This window comes from Myotis daubentonii, chromosome 12, assembly GCF_963259705.1.
Source record: "Myotis daubentonii chromosome 12, mMyoDau2.1, whole genome shotgun sequence".
In the NCBI taxonomy this organism is placed as follows: Eukaryota; Metazoa; Chordata; class Mammalia; order Chiroptera; family Vespertilionidae; genus Myotis; species Myotis daubentonii.
Window position 1 is genome coordinate 6,749,997 of NC_081851.1, and position 8,405 is coordinate 6,758,401.

Genomic DNA, 8,405 nt, shown 5'->3' on the forward strand with positions numbered 1-8,405 from the left:
ACTTGTAAGTCTATTTCTTTCACCAGGTAGGGGAAGTTTGCTGTCATTATTTCTTCAAATAGGTTTTCAATATCTTGCTCTCTCTCTTCTTCTGGCACCCCAATAATTCGGATGTTGGTACGCTTGAAGCTGTCCCAGAGGCTCCTTACACTATCTTCATATTTTGGGATTCTTTTTTCATTTTGCTTTTCCGGTTGAGTGTTTTTTGCTTCTTCATATTTCAAATTTTTGACTTGATTCTTGCGATTCTCTAGTCTGCTGTTGGAACTCTGCATAATATCCTTTATTTCAGTCAGTGTATACTTAATTTCTAGTTGCTCCTTTATCATAACCTCGAGAGTCTCACTAGATTTCTTGAGGGTCTCACTACATTTATTGGTGGTTTCTAGAAAGTTCTTGAAAAACCTTAAAAGTGTGGTTTTGGCCCTAAACGGTTTGGCTCAGTGGATAGAGCATCAGCCTGTGGACTCAAGGGTCCCAGGTTCGATTCCGGTCAAGGGCATGTACCTTGGTTGTGGGCACATCCCCAGTAGGGAGTGTGCAGGAGGCAGCTGATCGATATTTCTTTCTCATCGATGTTTCTAACTCTCTATCCCTCTTCCTTCCTCTCTGTAAAAAATCAATTAAATATATATATATTTTAAAAAAGTGTGGTTTTGAACTCTATATCCAGTCGTTTGCTTTCCTCCATTTCTGTCATTTGTGACCTATTTCTTTGTCCACACCTTTTTTATGCTTCCCTGTGTTGGTAGAGTGGCTTTGTGTGCTAGGTGTCCTATAGGGCCCAGTGGCTCAGCCTCCCCAATTACCTGAGGTGGACACTTTTGGTGCACCCCTTTGTGGGCTTGGTGCACAATCTTGTTGTAGTTAAGCCTCGATTGTTGTAGGAATCACTGGGAGGAATTGACCTCCAGGCCAATTGGCTGTGAGAGTCAGCTGTGTCTAGGGTGGGAGAACTTCTGTGCTGGAGACATCCTTCTGGGCAAGACTCGCTTCAGTGGGGCTTTGGTGCTCACTGAGTCTGCGCCCTGAGTGTGTCCCTTATGGATCTGAGGAGTTGTAATCTGGATGGTCCCCCTCTGACAACTGGGTACACTGGCTCTTGGATCTAAGGAGGTGCTAATTTAGCCTCTGCCTGAGGCTACCCAGCAGGAACTACGAAGAGATCTGCAGATTCCCCTTCCTTGTTTGGGGTTTGGAGGTGCCCAAATGAGGCCCAGCTGTGAAGCAATGCAAGCTGCTGTGGGGCCTTGGGCCTTCTCTTGGAAGTTCTGTGTCTGTCTGGCCCAGCTGCAGTTTTTTAGGTAATTTTTAGATTGCAAAGGGCCAGGGCATTCATATGCAAAAGCCTCTGCTGAAGCTTGGGTGGGGCAGGGTCTCTGGGAATCAACAGGGTGGAGCAAGCAGCTATGGCTGATCCTCAGCCCTGCCCTAAAGGACCCCATGTCTCAGTGTCCCAGTAATTGCTGCAAGCACCTCTGAGGGAAAGCTGCTCTCAAGTTCCGAGTTCTGCCTGCTGCCAGACAATCCAGTTTTTCTCTGTATGAGTCTGGGTCCCCAGAGACTCACCCCAAACTGGAGTTCAGAGCAGTTGGGGGCTTGTGACTCCCTCCCAATTCAAAAAGACAGCCGCGTCCTCAGTCGCTAGCCCCTGCCGCGTGCACCACAGTACCTCTGCACTTCCGCAGCTCCTCTGAGTCTCAGTGTGCTTTTCTCTTTCCTTCTAGTTGTAGAATTTCCACTCAGCCAGCCTTACTGTGGTTCTAGATGATGTCCGTTTTGTCTTTTAGTTGTATTTTTGAATTTGTTGTGGGAGGCAGCAATTTCTGGTGTTTACCTATGTCGCCATCTTGGTTTCCTAAAATGATGGTTGTTTTCTTTCTCTCTTCATACCATTGATTTCTCAGACATTATACCTCCCTCCTCCCTAAAAATCCCCAATTTCGAATAGCATGGCCTTATACTATAACATCACCCATGACCCACTTTGCTGAGGCTGTTCACAAAGCCTGGGTCACTCCACTTTGTTCCCTGGAGACATTAGTACCCTACTCACTCTTACTCTCCGCAGAGCTCTTCCTGTTCTGATTCTTGCTAATGTTAGTATTCACACAAATGATCCATGGAACACCTCATTTCCCTCTTCAAAATGTCTTGTTCTCCACCTCGACCTCAGACATTTGTTCCTATGGTCACAGCATAGACTCATTATTACTAATCATTGCCAGACATCCATAACCTGCATTTCAAGTGTCCCTTTCCCTGATACTTACCTCTTATCAGCTTACTCCCTAAAATACACTAATTTCAATTCAACTGTGACCATTATTTTGTCACAGACGCTCATATTGACCCCATCAAATTTTCAATTATTTCCCTCTATGTTTGCATTTTCTCGCTTAAATTTTATTATTATTCATTATTATCACTCTCTTGCATATGACTTTAGTTCACTTTCCAATCTCTTTATCATACTAGCTAGAAAAATATGAACTCTATTCCCTAGTTGTACATACACTGCTCAACAGCTGACAGAACACACAGCCATGCTGATTAGCCTCACTCTCCATTAAAGGAGAGTAATGATTCTTGACAAGTGTACTATATTTCTCTAGTTCTTTCAGTCTCCCATTCTTCTAGAAAACAATTTTATAGTGTTTCCTTTTACCTAAAATCTCGTCCTTCAACCTCATTCTCAGCTGAAGACTGGAAATACTACAGCAAACAGGAAACAACTTTTATGAGTTCTCTCCAAAGCATCTACCCACCTGTCTTTGCAAGAAATAGTAAGGGATATAGGTAAGGCAGTCATGAAGCTATCATAGAGAATATAGGTCCAGGGTGGACTTACTGGCTGAATCTGAGAAAGGACATAGGACAAAGAGAATTGATATATAATAGTCTCACCTTATGCACATGGGATACATTCTAAGACATACAGTGGATGCCTGAAACTATGGAGTACCAAACCCTATATATACGACACCTTTTCTTATGTTTATATACATACCTATTATAAATTTTAATTTGTTAATTAGGCACAGTAAGGAATTAACAATAATAATTTACAATAAGATAAAACACATACTGTAATAAGAGTTATGTGGTCTCTCTCTGTTATAATCAAGATAGCTACTGAGAGAGAGAAAATGGACAGGTAGCCATGGATACACTGGACAAAGGAATGACTCACATGCCCAGCAGAACAAAATGGGACAGCATGAAATTTCACCACACTACTCAGCACAACAGTGCACAACAGTGCACAACAGTGCACAATTTAAAATTTATGAATTAGTTTTTTGAAGATGGTGTCTGACAGGATGGCAGTGAGGAAGAGAGTGTGGATGGGGGAGGGAGCGAAAGGGGAGAGTGTGGAAATGTGGGCTAGGTCTGTGTGTGTGAGTGAGGGACAGATAGATCACGCAGGACAATTGGGGCTGGTCAAGTGGGCTCACCTAGCTGGACAGCCTCTGCTACTACTGCAATTAAACCCGGGGCAGCTGGCTCTGCTGCAACAGCCATGCCATCTTGAATGGGAGAGCTGCTGTGCCTGGGAGCACAGCCTCATCACCACCCAGGGTGCTATCAGACACCACCTGGGAACCTATAGTCACTCCGGCCAGCCACCTGCTGCCTTGGCCACAGACCCACGGACACTGGGACTCCAGCCTCCCTGGCTGTGGGGTCCTGTGAGTTCCAGAGCATGCTTCCCTCCCACCAGCCCACCACTCTAGCCCTGGGTGCCATGATTGCATGAGGTGTCACCAAGCCCTACACATCAACCCTGGGCTTGGTGACCATGCAAGCCACCACCAAGCCCACCGCTTTGACCCCAGGCCTGATGACTGCACAGCCTGTTGCTTCAACCCAGGGCACTGCACAACTTGATGCCTAGATCCTTCGGTGAGAGCAAAGATGGGGATACAAAGAAACAACCCCCAAAGAAGAAAAAGGAGGAATCACCAGAAAAGGAACTAAATGAAACTGAGGCATGCAATGTGTCAGAAAAAGAATTCAGACTAAGGGTCATACAGTTCATAAATCAGATAGATGAGAAAATCAACAACTTATATAAGAATCAAGAGGAAATAGTTATATAGCTATAATAAAAAACACTAAGGAAGGTTTCAACAGTACACTAGGAGAAACAGAGGACCTATTTAGTGAATTAGAAGACAGGGCAGACAAACACACCCAATCTTAACTGCAATTAGACAAAAAAATAAAAGTCAGGAGGAGAGCCTAAGGGAGCTTTGAGACAACATGAGACGAAACAACATATGTATTATAGAGATGCCAAAATGACAAGAAGAGGAGCAAGGATTAGTAAACCTATTTGAAGAAATGATGTCAAAAAAACTTCCCTGATTTGGGGAAGAAAAAAGTCACATGAGCACAGAGAACAAACAAGATTAATCCAAAAGACCCACACCAAGACATGTCATAATTACAGTGGCAAACGTTAATGACAAGGAGAGAATCTTAAAGGCTGCAAAAGAGAGAGACATCAAGAGCATTACAGACAAAGAAAGCTAAGGGAGTTTATCACTACCAAACCAGCAATACTAGAAATGCTAAAGGGACTGTTGTAAAAAGAAATAAAAACGGGAGGAATACAAGCAAAAAGAAATAAAAATGACTACAAAAAGTGTCTATCAATAATAACCTTAAAGGTAAATGGACTAAATGTTCCAATCAAAAGACATGAGTGGCTGAATGGATAAGAAAACATAACCCATATATATGCTGTATACAAGAGACCCACCTCAGAACTAAGGACTCACACAGACTGAAAGTGAAGGGATGGAAAAATGTCTTTCAGGCAAATGGAAATGAAAAACAAAGAAGCTAGGGTAACAATACTTATATCTGACAAATTAGACCTCAAAGTGAAGGCCAAAACAAGAGATAAGGAAGGCCACTTCATAATACTAAAGGGATTGATACAACAAGAGGATATAAGTCTGGTAAACATATATGCACCCAATGCAGGAGAAGACGAATACATAAAAAACTTTTGGAAGATATCAAGGGAGATATTGACAGCAATACAATCATAGTAAGGGACTTTAATGCCCCACTGACCTCACTGGATACACCCTTAGACAAAAAATCAGCAAAAACAAACAAACAAACCAGCAATCCTGAATGACTCAGTAGATCAGATGGACTTAATTGACATCTTCAGAACATTTCACTCCTAAGCAACAGAATATACATTCTCCTCAAGTGCACACAGAACATTTTCAAAGGTAGAACACATATTGGGTCATAGGCAAAGTCTCTCCAAATTCAAGAAGACTGAAATGATATCAAGCATCTTCTCAGACCACAATGTCATAATATTAGATATCAACTACAGTAAAAACAATAAAAAAATTCAAACACTTGAAGGCTGAATAGAATGCTATTAAACAATGATTGGATTACAAAAGAGATCAAAGAAGAAATTTTAAAAACATTCTGAAAATGAATGACAATGAAAACACAACAATTCAAAATCTATTGGACACAGTGAAAGCAGCCCTGAGAAACAAGAAAAACTGGTCATAAATGATCTAACTCTACAACTTAAAGAATTAGAAAGAGAGCAACAAGAAAAGCCCAGAGTGAGCAGAAGGAAGGAAATAATGAAGATTAGAGTGGCAATAAATGACATAGACACCAAAAAACAACATAAAAGATCAATGAAAGCAAGAGCTGGTTCTTGAAGGGATAAACAAGATTGATGAACCTCTAACCAGGCTCACCAAAAAGCAAAGAGAAAAGATCTAAATACACAAAATCAGAAATGAAAGTGGTGAAATAACAACTGACCCCACAGAAATACAAAGGATTGTTAAAAAATACTATAAACAACTCTATTCCAAAAAACTAGACAACCTAGGAGAAATGAACATATTCCTAGAAAAATACGACCTTCCAAAACTCAATCAGGAACAATAAAAAAAAATCTCAATAGGCCAATAACTACCAGAGAAATTGAAGCAGTCATGAAAAAGCTTCCAGCAAACAAAAGCCCAGGGCCAGATGCTTCACAGAGAAGTTTAACCAAACATTCTAAGAAGAACTACAACCTATCCTCTGCAGACTATTCCAAAAAAATTCAAGAGGAAGGACCACTTCCAAGCTCTTTCTATGAAGCTAGCATTACCATAATCAAAAAATGAGATAAAGACACTACAAAAAAAGAGAATTAGAGGTCAATATCCCTCATGAACATAGATGCCAAAATCCTCAACAAAATTCTGCAAATCGGATCCAGCATTTTATCACAAAGCGCATACACCATGACAAAGCAGGACTTATCCCGGGGATGCAAGGATGGTATAATATCTGCAAATCAATAAATTTGATACATCACATAAACAAAATGAGAGATAAAAATCACATAGTCATATCTATTGATGCAGAAAAAGCATTTGACAAAATCCAACACCTTTTCTTGATGAAAACCCTCAGCAAAGTGGGAATAGAAGGATCATACCTCAGTATAATAAAAGCCTTATATGACAAACCTACAGTCAACATCATACTCAATGGCCAAAAATAAATACATTTCCCCTAAGAACAAGAACAAGACAGGGATGCCCACTCTCACCACTCCTGTTTGACATAATACTGGGAGTACTACCATAGTGATCATACAAAAAGAAGAAATAAAAGGCTTCAAACTGGAAAAGAAGTAAAACTGTCATTATTCTCAGATGACATGATATTGTACATAGAAAACCCCAAAAACTCCATCAAAAAACTACTAGACTTAATAAATGAATTCAGCAATGTAGCAGGATACAAAATTAACACCCAGAAATCTATGGCATCTACTAGAGGCCTGGCGCATGAAATTAGTGCATGGGTATGGTTCCTAGGCCTGGCCTGCAATCAGGGCCATCTTCACTGGCTGCCCACAGCCACCTCTGGTTCCCTGTTCGCCATCAGGCAATCGGAGCCTGATGGTCAGGGAAAGAGACCTAGAGGTGGTCAGTGTGCCTCATAGTGACTGATTGAGCAGTCGTTCTGGTTGTTCCACTGTTAGGGTCAATTTGTATATTACCCTTTTATTATATAGGATAGAGGCCTGGTGCGCAGGTGGGGGCGGTCAGCTTGCTCTGATGGGGGCCTTGGATTGGAGTGGATGTCCCTGCTGGGGAAGGCCGGCCGGGGCGAGGGACCATGGGTGGTCTGCAAGCTGGCCATGCCCCTGATCAGGGTGGAGGTCCCTGCTCAGGGGCGGGGCCAGCCTGGCCGTGGTTGTTCTGGTCTCTGCTCATTCTGGTTGTTCCACCGTTTTCATTATGGGCTTTTATTATATAGGATAGTGAACTTACAGAAAGAGAGATTAAAAAAAAATCTCATTTACCATTGCAAAAAAATATTAATATACCTAGGAATAAACTTAACTAAGAAGGTAAAAGACCTCTACTCAAAAAACTACAGGACATTGAATAAAGAGATAGAGGAGTAAACAAATGGAAGAATGTACCATGTTCATGGGTTGGTAGAATCAACACCTTTATCATGTCCATACTACCAAAAGCAATCTATAGATTCAATGCAATCCCCATTAAAATATCAATGACATATTTCACAGACCTAGAAAAAACTCTCCAAAAATTCATATGGAACCAAAAAAGACCCCAAATAGCCACAGCAATCCCAAGAAAGAAGAAAAAAGTAGGAGAGATCTTAATACGAAATATCAAGCTATATTACAAAGCCACAGTTCTCAAAACTGACTGGTCCTGGCACAAGAACAGACATATAGACCAATGGAACAGAACAGAGAACCCAGAAATTGACCCAAGCCATTATGCTCAATTAATATTTGACAAAGGAGACAAGAGCATACAATGGAGTCAAGACAGTCTCTTCAATAAATCGTGTTGGGAAAATTGGACAGATACATGCAAAAAAAAAAAAAAAAAGGAACCTAGACCACCAACTTATACCATATACAAAAATATACTCAAAATGGATAAAGGACTTAAAGGTAAAATGGGAAACCATAGAAATCTTAGAGGAATTCACAGGCAGCAAAATATCAGACACAAGTCATAGCAATATCTTTACCGATACAGCTCCTAGGGTAATGGAAACTAAGGGAAAAATAAACAAATTAGACTACATCAAAATAAAAAGCTTCTTCACAGCAAAAGAAACCATCAACAAAACAACAAGAAAGCCTACATGGGAGAACATATTTGCCAATGTTATCTCCGATAAGGTTTTAATCTCCAAAATTTATAGGGAACTCATACAACTTAACAGAAAGAAGATAAACAATCAAAAAATGGGCAAAGGACCTAGATACTTTTCAAAAGTGGACATACACAAGGCCACGAGATATATGAAAACATGTTCAAAGTCACTAACCATCTGAGAGATGCAAATCAAAATGA